Source organism: Bactrocera latifrons, unplaced genomic scaffold (genome assembly GCF_001853355.1).
Source record: "Bactrocera latifrons isolate USDA-ARS-PBARC rearing strain unplaced genomic scaffold, ASM185335v1 scaffold_108, whole genome shotgun sequence".
In the NCBI taxonomy this organism is placed as follows: domain Eukaryota; kingdom Metazoa; phylum Arthropoda; class Insecta; order Diptera; family Tephritidae; genus Bactrocera; species Bactrocera latifrons.
In genome coordinates, this window is record NW_017534497.1 from 1,026,252 (window position 1) to 1,037,019 (window position 10,768).

General features: G+C 35.3%; 1 protein-coding gene across 1 annotated transcript in view; it reads right to left on the minus strand.

Annotated features, from left to right (window-relative positions):
* Positions 1–10,474, minus strand: part of LOC108971001 (limbic system-associated membrane protein) — an 88,374-nt gene extending 77,900 nt beyond the window's left edge. Inside the window, exon 1 of the mRNA XM_018936768.1 lies at positions 10,168–10,474. The gene's annotated coding sequence lies outside the window, so the exon portion shown is untranslated. The remainder of the gene's footprint in view (positions 1–10,167) is intronic.
* Positions 10,475–10,768: the final 294 nt, after the last annotated feature.

A 10,768-nucleotide genomic window follows, 5' to 3' on the forward strand; every position in this document is an offset into this window, starting at 1 on the left:
AATTTGTAATTTGTAATTTGTAATTTGTAATTTGTAATTTGTAATTTGTAATTTTTAATTTGTAATTTGTAATTTGTAATTTGTCGTACCATTATCATATACATATGTATCTACGTTATAATGGCAATATTTTATCAGCAAAGTTGATTAAGAAGTCTAAACAAAATATTGTATTTTTAAATTTAAGTGCTTGTGACCGGTAATTCAAAAGTAATCTTTCCAGCAATTTTAACAAAAAAAAATAAATAAAATATTGTTAGCAAAAGACTTTTTACTTAACTATACTGTCCTATATTCGCCTATTTTTACAGTATCAACGTGTGCAACCACGCCCATTACTAAACGATTACTTGCTACGACTCGACAAAAACTTGCTCGCTTCTTTGTTATTTTGCGCAATTTTTTAGCGCTAACCATATTTTCACTACATAAAATTCGCATAAATCAAATGTAAATGCACACATATTGCATAATGCACAGTCGAACAAAAAAATCACGTGTCCGAAGGAAACAAAAAATGCTTGCCGAACGCCTTAATGTATGCTGCATGTTTGGTGATCGTGTTCAACAGTCGGTTTGGTCGGTATGCAGGTATATGCTACGCTTGCCGGCATGTTGAATACGACTTAAGAACGGAAGTTGATTATTATCGCTTGTAATTAACAACGGTGGCAACAACAAAAACTACAAAAACAATAACCAAAGCAAAAAGTATGATTTTCTCATGCGAAACCCTACGAATGGCATGTAAAATGCCGGCAACTTCTGGCTGTCAACGCTAGCAGCTGCTTGCATCAAAGCTATGTGTGCTCATTATACTATGAGTATAAATGTGTGCTTGCATGTATATATATATATATATGCATATAAGTTAGCACATTTGCCGTCTGTTGAGTTGTGAAATGCCTAGCTGAGCCACTTGACAGATTTACCCAATGTCGGACAAACTGACAAACAAATGGTTAAACAGATGGACATGCGGACAAGCAGACAGACAAACTAACGGGCTTTAGCGTACCCAACCGCACCACCACCAAGCAACCACATACACAACAACATACATCAGTAAGCGGCTTGCTGCTTACCATTGGATAACTGTTCATCTGTCGGTCAGCTGCATGGCTGCATTCATTAATATGCCACACAAGCACACACACATGCACACGAGCACTCATGCAATCGACATGTTTGCAGTTATGTGCGTGACATATGCATTGACTTGCTGGATTGATATTTTCATATTTTCCCAGTATTTTGCGCACATCAAAATGCACGCACACAAGCATGGCTACTGGCGAATGAGCGCACATATACAGTGATAGTTATATATGTATAGCCACGCATGCCTGCTTGCTGCATGATATGTCATTTGTGTGGCCGCGTGATTCGAGTGGAGTTAATTTTAAAATAATTCAACATACTTGTATGGACAAGAAGCACGCACATATGTGCGTGTGTGCATTTGTAGGACTATCGATTATTTTTAAATGGCATTAAAAATTAAACGATTGTAATCACGGTGAAACCGATTACACAGACAATTTTATAATTATCTTTTAGCCGCTGAACGCGATCCGTTATGGCTATCGTTAAGCAAGCATTTGAGGCCGCATATACTATGCACATACATATATGTTTATGTAAATGTACTTATACATTAGGGTAAACCATTTTTTTTTGGGAAGTATGTATGTCGCTACTTTGAATTGTAGTCCATGCCTAATTTGGTGCAGATATGATGTCACTTAAAATAGTTTTCCTTCCAAGGACATGATTTTGATCAGTTAGTTTGTGTGACAGCTATATACTAGGGTTGTTCAAATTAAATAATTTCTTTGGAGAATATTTCGCTGCTTTAGACAATAACCCGTGCCGAATTTCGTGTGGATGTCCTGTCATTTAAAAAGTTTTTCTTAGAAGGACATTATTTTGATAGATAAGTTAGTATGACAGCTATATGCAATAAGAGTCCGATCTCAACAATTTCYTTCAATTTATTATATCGCTGTTATAGATAATAATCCATGCCAAATTTGGTGCAGATATCTTGTCCTATAAAAAATTTTTCCATACAAGAACTTGATTTTGATCGGTCAGTTTGTACGGCAGCTATTTGCTACATCAATACGATCTACAYAAATCTTCTGTATATTAAACCGCTACTTTAGATTACATTCTTGATAAATTTCAAATATTTATCTCATTAAATGAAAAAGATTTCTTGCAATAATATTATTAATTTGAGAAGTAGTTTTTTTACGATGCAAAACTCATGATATTTCACTGAAATCATATATTTTGAATTTAAGWTATATGAGAAACTTTAAAAGCTCACCGTCACTTTTTAAAATTACACTAAACACTTCTCCACGCAGGGATATTGTTTTCAGGTTATAGAATATTTTATCTCATGAATTTAGAATTGTTATTGATTTTTTTTTTTTTCCCACCCTAATATACACATATTACATAGTAGGTGCTACAAGTACTGATACCCAACAGCCTTATTGTTCACAACGCTTGTCATACAGCATATGATTAACTGTTCTACAGTTTTTAATTATGTATGTCAATATGATGTATTGTCTATGAATTATATTGGTAATATTGACAATTGTTTTAAATTTTGTAAAATATACGCTATTTCCGACCACATAATTGACTAYTGCAGCCAGTAATATCAGTGACCTAGTTTGTTAATAGGTAAGTAAAGTTTACTGAAATGCAATTACAAAATGAACATCTTCCTTTCTTCCATATGTGTACTAATACCTCATCGCATTAAATACTGAAATTAATTAATTTCAAGAAGAAAAACTTACTCGAATGCTTTCGCTCAAGTGCCACTTATGATTCTATTTATAGTGCATATTAAGAAGAAAAATAAGATAATAATAGAGATAATAATAGAATAATAGTAGAATAAATTAATTAAACCCATACTGACTTCAGTCTTTCCACAGCTGACTTGACGGTTGTGACAGTTAAGGATGCCAAAGATGAATCTTTACTCTTTTAATTCTGTTATATGCCACATGATTGCGAGGTGATTCTCTACTCAAATATATTTTACAAAGTAGCCTAGCGGTAGCTAAATGAAGTGAGGAGCCTACATACATACAACCATCTTTCAGAAACGTTGTAGCCATAACACTGTTCAAAAGTAGAGATACATTAGAAGAAAACTGGAGTGTGCTAAGYACCGCCTACTTCTCCTTTAGATCGGAAGCAAAGATCAGAAACGACATGAAGAGAACTCCCAAGAATATAAACTGGGATCTCTACTGGTAGATAGGGCTTGGAAAGAGCGGGACATTATTATGAATGTCCCAAATACAGTTTTTCCCTACGCATGCTTTACGCTGTGACTTAAGCACAAACCGAAGCCCCTTCGCGAAGTACATAGAACAAGRAGCTTGTGTCTTCCAGATGTAAAGTACGGGAGTGTGTCGACTTGGCCAAGCTAGCAGAAAGCGAGGACTGTTGGGATGAGTATAAAKATCTTCTAAGGGACTAAAAGAAGTTGATATGTAGACCCAAGCGATAATCTTCTATAGTTAAGAAACTATTATCCAAAAACCCCGATCTGTCTCGATCTAATTCGCAAAAGTAACGGAGAGTAAACACACAACTATTTGAACTCATTGGACGAACTAGCCAGTATGTACTTTCCAAGCAGTAACGACAAGTTTTAGATATAAAGGGTAATCCGCTCATTTGACCCATTTAAATCTCTCGGTATGGACGCTCTGTCCATAGGGAGCTAGGGTAGTTTTCATACCAAGGCACTCTTGGACGTGTACATTAAGGACCGAGCGTCTCCTAGAACCTTGTCCAAGGCGCAGYACGCATATACGAAGGGCTAATCAGTAGAAACTGCGTTCATTAACTGCTACYTAATATCGAAAGGGCTCCTGAATATAAGAAGTACGAACATGGACCATTCCTGGACATTTTTAGAGCGTTTAACAACGTATCTACGGATTCTACTCTGAATAGTATCCAGTCARTAGGTGTAGATCGAATCCCTCTATATATGGTTTGCAGAGGTACTCCGAAAAGTGGAGTGATTCTATGGATATTGGGAGTAAATCGCAGACATTCTAACGGATGAATACTCCCCGTGATTTGGTAACTAGTATCGCAGAGGATCAAAACTGCTCTATGCGTGACTCATTGGCCGACCGAATAAAGTTTCATAGAGAGCGAAAAACTCGACTATGACTGATATTGCAATATCATCATGCAACCTATCGTCAGATAGAGATAACTAAATGCGCTGCTGGTCCTACTAGCATATATTCAATATTACATAAATACTTACCTTAAAAAAAATTTTATTTAGAAATGTTAGAAAAAAAAACATAATGGTGCTTCGAAGAGCAACAGTTGATGAATCGTAGATTTACGTGCACAAGCCTGAAAGTAAGAAACAGTCGTGTATGGGTATTTAATGAACGAAACGAACAAACGTTTTTCACGTACGAAGCTCTTCAAAATAGTAAAGTTATTTGACATTAGGTCAAGTTTTCGCCCAATTTATCAATTCTAGACGCAAAGATACACTGTTATGAGTACCATAAAATATGTTTTCTTATTTTCATTGAGATAGCTCACATATTGTCCGATATATGCGGTAGAAAGTTACTTGGAAGTTTGAAAATCTTTATATTAGGTATATGGGAGCTAAGAGAAGTATTGACACAATTAAAYCTAATTTTAGCATTATTGAAAATATTATTCCCTATATTTCCGATATTTGTAACAAAAACTCAGCTATGTATGTCTCTGTTTTCAGAAWCGGTGAGGAAATTTTTTTGAAAAAGTTGGACCGATTGGTCTGAATTTTTTACAAGATCTTTGTGGTCTTATCATTAGCCAATTTATTATCTCTCAAAAGCTTACTATTTTATGAGTCATAGGCATTAAAAAAGATTTTGAACAGAAAAATAAGATCCAGTTTAGACCATAAAATTCAACATCGCAATTAATATAAACAACTTTTGAACACAAACTATTTCCTCCACTACAAATTTTTCACAGTGTACTTCACACAGTGGCACTTAGCAGTATTTAGGCTACTTGTTTTGATATTTATGAAAGCAAGCCAGGAAAAAATAAAAAATAAAATAAAAGTGAAGGCAAAAATAACGCACGGAAATCGCTATAAATACGTGCAGATATGCTGAGCGCCTAAAAGTATGCAACATTACTGTATGCTAACAAACAAACAACAACAACAACAAAACCGCGCAGGATCATTTCACAATTATTCCATAAATAAAAGGTTAATACACACGCGAAGCCCACAAAAAAGCGCACATACATTTACAGCCGCAAATACAGCCACACACCCTTACCAACATATGTGCATAAGTATATGCGTAAATGGCGAACGGACAATGTGCTTATTAGAATACATGGAATTAGTTAGGCGCAAAATTGGCAGTTACTGTCCGTGGCAGTTGAAGTGCAGCTGAAGTGGAGCCGGTCACGAGACCAACAACCAGCCAGCCATACGGCTATGAGGTCAGAGCGTCGTCTGCCGCACAAACGATTGCTGGCAAAAACGTRATGRCGCCAAACAGCGCCAGCGAACGCACGCATACACACAMAYGAACATATYTGTAAGCGTCGTGCTGCAATGCACATTTTTGTCATAATTACAAAAATCACGAATTTACCATTAGCCGTTCGCCACGCGCTTTTCGCCCGACGCGGCAGACCATTAGCGAGTCTGACAGTCAGCTTCCCTGCCTGTACGCGCGCAATTATCCACACTATCACTTATTTACGTGACACTTATGTGTGTGAGTGAGGGTATGTGTTGGCACTGCAGTTTCGAGCTTGCCAACAATTGTTGTTTTGAATAAACAATCGCACAGGCACATTAACTAATAATAGCGAGTCAGAGCAACACGGTCATAATAACAACATTAGCCGCACACAACAAAAGGCCGCCTGTATTATTTAGCTAGTCCATAGCCTGGGCRAGTAATGCATATTTGCTGGCAACACGCAAATTTGGCTGAAGCTGGCGGCATTCCTTATTACTCCTTTATGKTATATTTTTATATATATTTGGTTTATAGTTACTCGCATTTTTTTTTTCATTGCCATAATTTGCTGCCTAATTATTTCTTTCCACTTATTTTGTGTGATGATTAACACAAGCATTGCCACTTCCGTCAAGCTGATTATTTTAATTATTTTGTTTGTGTGCGCATTGCGGTTGTTTAGGGAAACAGAGGATAGTTGATGTAGTGGAAATAAAAATCGAAGACTTTTTTAAGATTAAAATAAATTGAAGGAATGGTTTCTAAGTAATCAGAATGCAGTATTTTTTTTATTAATAACCAGATTATTCCACTTTCAGTAGGTTAGTTAAAAAGGTAATCGCATGAAATCTGACTACCCTTAAGTCAATAAGCTCATTGCTTCYCCAGTTGAAGGTCAACTAAATACTACTCAACAAGTCGATGGATTTGATGAACTTTCCTAGATTTTTCACCCTAGTCTTTCAATTTCTTTCAAACTGGCACAATGGCAATCACGTAAGATAGTCTGTGCTAACCAACYTWATTTTCGTTGCAACTAGGGATTATAACAWATATRAAAGTTTCCATACAAGAACTTGATTTTKATCTACAGTGATCCGATCTGGAAATTGTACTGTTCTGTTGTCAACCACTACATATAAAGGTATCTCGAAACGTCTTTTCATAAAACGRCTTGATTTTGATCGTAGAGTTTGAATCGCAGCTATGTGCTATAGTGAATCGATCTTTGCTTTGAGTAACAATATAAAATAATTTTGTGAAAATATCTCGACAAAAAAAWTTTTTTTCCATACAACAGTTTGTTKTTTTGAGAAAAACAAAATAATAATAAAGTCTAAAAWATAGTTTTAGTAGACCGTAAAGTGAAGTTGTTTGAGATAGCAGGCACGCTAAAAATATCAACAAACCGACTATAAGTCACGAGTATTTGCGTATGAGAAAGCTCTGTGTAAAGCCGGTGCCGCGCGAGCTAGCTTTTGAGCAAAAACAAAGACGAGTTGTTTATTCGGAGCAGTGTTAAGTGTCAGTGATAAACCCGAGCACTTAGAAGTAAAATCGACAGTCATCTGAGTGAACTGCAAATAATGAATCCGCATCAAAGCATGGAAAAAGCACAATATGGCGTGTGTAGTTTGTTTGGGATGCGGATGTTATAATTTTTATTGACCACCTTGAAAAGGAAGCAACGATAATAGCGACTATTACATAGCGGTACAAGAATGTCTGAGGAACAAAATAGCCGCATTTGAGGAAAAATAAAGTACTATTTCACCAAGCCAAAGCATCGTGTCCGTGGAAATCAGCATAAAAAGCTATAAGTAGGCCTGAAATTGCTTCCGCGTTTTCCAGATATGGCGCCCAGTGACTACTCTCTCTTCTCAGATCATAAAAAAATCGATGGGAAGAAATTTTCGCGGAATGAAGGGATGATTGCCGAAACTGARGGCTATTTTGAATTAAAGGAAAAATCTTACTACAAAAGTGYTATMGAAAAGTTGAAGGGTCGCTATTATCAATGTAGGTTCTCCCCACATCGCCCGTAAATAATTTATTCTCTCATTTTTGTTAAATTTAGTTCATTTTCTCATCMCTTTTGCTAATTTTACTCTATTTTGCACCAGCGAGCCGAAGGTCCTGACAGCCAGTGCTCCTTTTTTTCGTGTAAATAAAAGAATTGTATTATTTTTTTTTCACATTTATAAATAAATAAATAATACTCCGGTTGCTTCAACAAGTCTAGGTAGTCTCTGTGTAAACCATTGCCACTAAATCTACCCGAAAATTGCTTGGTTTCTACAAAATCTTACAATATTTTGTTATAAAATGGTACTCTTTTKAAGTTCTTTTAGTAAAAACGATTATGAAAACTCTGAAATTTCTAAAAATATTAAATASTGAAGGCTTCTTACCGCCACGGTGTGGTATAGTGGTACTAATCACCTCTCTCGAGGACGAACATTGAATCAGTCTTACAAACATTAAAAAAAAAAAAGTTGTCATCTGACAGCCATTGTTTTCATGACTACTAATGTCGATAAGTATTTTTTATATGCARAGTTGGCTAATAAAAACTATTAGTCAGTAAAAATTCGCTTGGAGCAAAAGAGCGGCTTCGGTTAGGTAAGTTAAGAAACTTTTATCGAATACTTAGCCAAGAAATGCGGGTGATTTAATTTAATGTTATAAAGCACAACATCTACTCTAAAACTGTATAGCTTTGAAAACGAATTCTGTAAGCTTAGATTAAAGTTTCAATAATTTTTATAGTAAATAATTTTTGTATCATTTGMTATGTTCAATCGATTAACAGCTATATAAAAAAATCCGAATCAGTCGCTATTTTATTTCGCTTGAGTTATATATTTCAAAAATATTCATCGAATTGAATTTTTATCTCATGAGCTGGATTGCTTAGCTTAGCTTAGTTAGTGAAGCCATATAATTGTTTGTTAGATTGCTTATACGTAACCAATTTTTTTTTTTTATTTCTATTCACAACGAACGTTGGGATATTTCATATTTTTCAAGTTAATAATAATTCTTTTTGAAACATTAATAACTAACTATTATGGAAAATAATGAAAATCTCGGGAAATTCCTGACTCTACAAAACTTGAATTATCTGAAAACATATATATGTAAGAAGATCATGGTTCAACTGTTATTTTTTAACGCAATGCATTTCCTTGAAATTTTGTTTTTTGGAAAAGTGTACGAAGTCTGTTTGGGAGTCGACTTTATCACGAACAYGAGTATTTAAGTTTGACAAAGCATACAAAGTAAATCGTGAAGCAATCGATAACAGCAAAATAGTTGAAGCACATTGCTTGAAAAGCATCGTGTTAATAGTTGATCTCAACATTTTTTATGGTTCGACTAAACACATTTTGTTTAATTTTTTGGATATGAAATATGTAAATTCTGGTCATGTACCAAAATAACTGAATATTTTACAAAAACGCCGTCGAGTAAAGGTTCCAAAAGAGATGCTGGTCAAGGTAGTTTTTAGAACTGTTTGGAAAACTAGGTTAAGCATTATTGTATTGCCTCAGGAAGATTATTGGGATCCGTATAAGATTGTTCCGACGTATGCTTAATGGATCTTTCRTTCCAAATATGTTGCGTTGGAAGTTTTTTGAAGGGATGCTTCCTATGACTTAAGCAAGTATTAATGCATTGGCTGCTATTTTGGACTTTCYAATGAAGCAGTATTTGAGCCCATAAGAATGAAAGTGTAAAGACGTTGCAGTTTAGGAAATTTACAAGTAAGTGGGGTATCAACAGGTATTAGGAATTTGTTTTAGATGAAAATAAGTAATATATAAATTGTGTAAGCGAGCACACTATRCTCCGGTAATTGCAGGAAATGTAAAGAAATTCTTAAACCTTTGAAATGCGCCGTAAGAAGAACTAAGTTAGATGAAAATGTTCACAGCACCATAGTATAGGTTAATATGTCATCAGTTCTATAAAAGTAAGCTGCGAAAACATTGAATATACGATWTTGTAATAAGTGATATTCAAGAAAGGCTGTTTTCTTCCTCCCATTGGTAGTATTTTTTTAGGTGGCCGATCCGAAATCCAGCGCAGAATCTGGGAGGTAGAACAACTGACGCGCTGTTACAAACTCGGCTATAACAGCGGTGTCTATGCCAATAAATAAGAAGTCATTCAAGTCAAGCTATTTGCGAAACTTTCATGGCAACTAACGGATAACTTAACCAGTATAATAACCAGTGAATGATACGTTGCGATAATTTCGTAACTTTAAGATCAACGGAGAGGTGTATGTTGTTAAGCTTTTGGAACTCATATTYCCCCTGTATGTTCAATGAGAAGCATAAAAAGTAATCATATATCCATCAGAATACTACCCGGGTTTTACCAATTTAAATTAACTCTTTCTTAAAGCACGCAGCTGTTTTAGCAACACACACATATTTTTAAGTTAGACATATCCAGCGAGTAATTTTATATAATCTTTTGAAAATCAACTGATATTTTTTGATATACAAATTTTAAAATTGCTTACGAAGACGAGCGACACATTTARCACATTTCCGAAAGCATAAATTTGAACGCAAACAACATCTAAAAGGCAACTTACGAAGTATTTTTCACGCAATGCTATTTGATTTRCATTTCCAACATTTTTTATATACGATATACACTTTAACACATGTTTTGGTTAAAAAGGATTTCCAACACAGYTAAACACTTCAAACTATAGTATTTCTAAAACATTGCGATGTCACATGATCACACTTCACCGTGATGACAGTCAACCGATTGCCTTCAGCGGCTTCAGTAATTACTTAAATATACTATATAATTATTTTGTCACAAATTGTTATGAACACACACGTTTTCGATTGCGCGCCATAAAAGTGTACCGTTACAATTTGCACAATACAACCGCTCGCAAACGATGCCGACAAACAACTGATTCGCAATAGGTCGGTTTCATTTGCCGGAAGCATTGGCGAAGTGTGGCCACATCGCGTCGTATGAGTAACCCGAACGAACGGCGAACTAATACTCGTCGCCATCGCACACGAATTGGGAGACAAAAACAAAACACACACACACACACACAAATGTATACATATGCATAGGTATATTGTTGAAGTGGCATGTAGAAAGACAATAGTTGCAACGACAACGTCGCTTTCGTCTTTGCCGTTACCAACAGTAAWAGCGCCGACAAT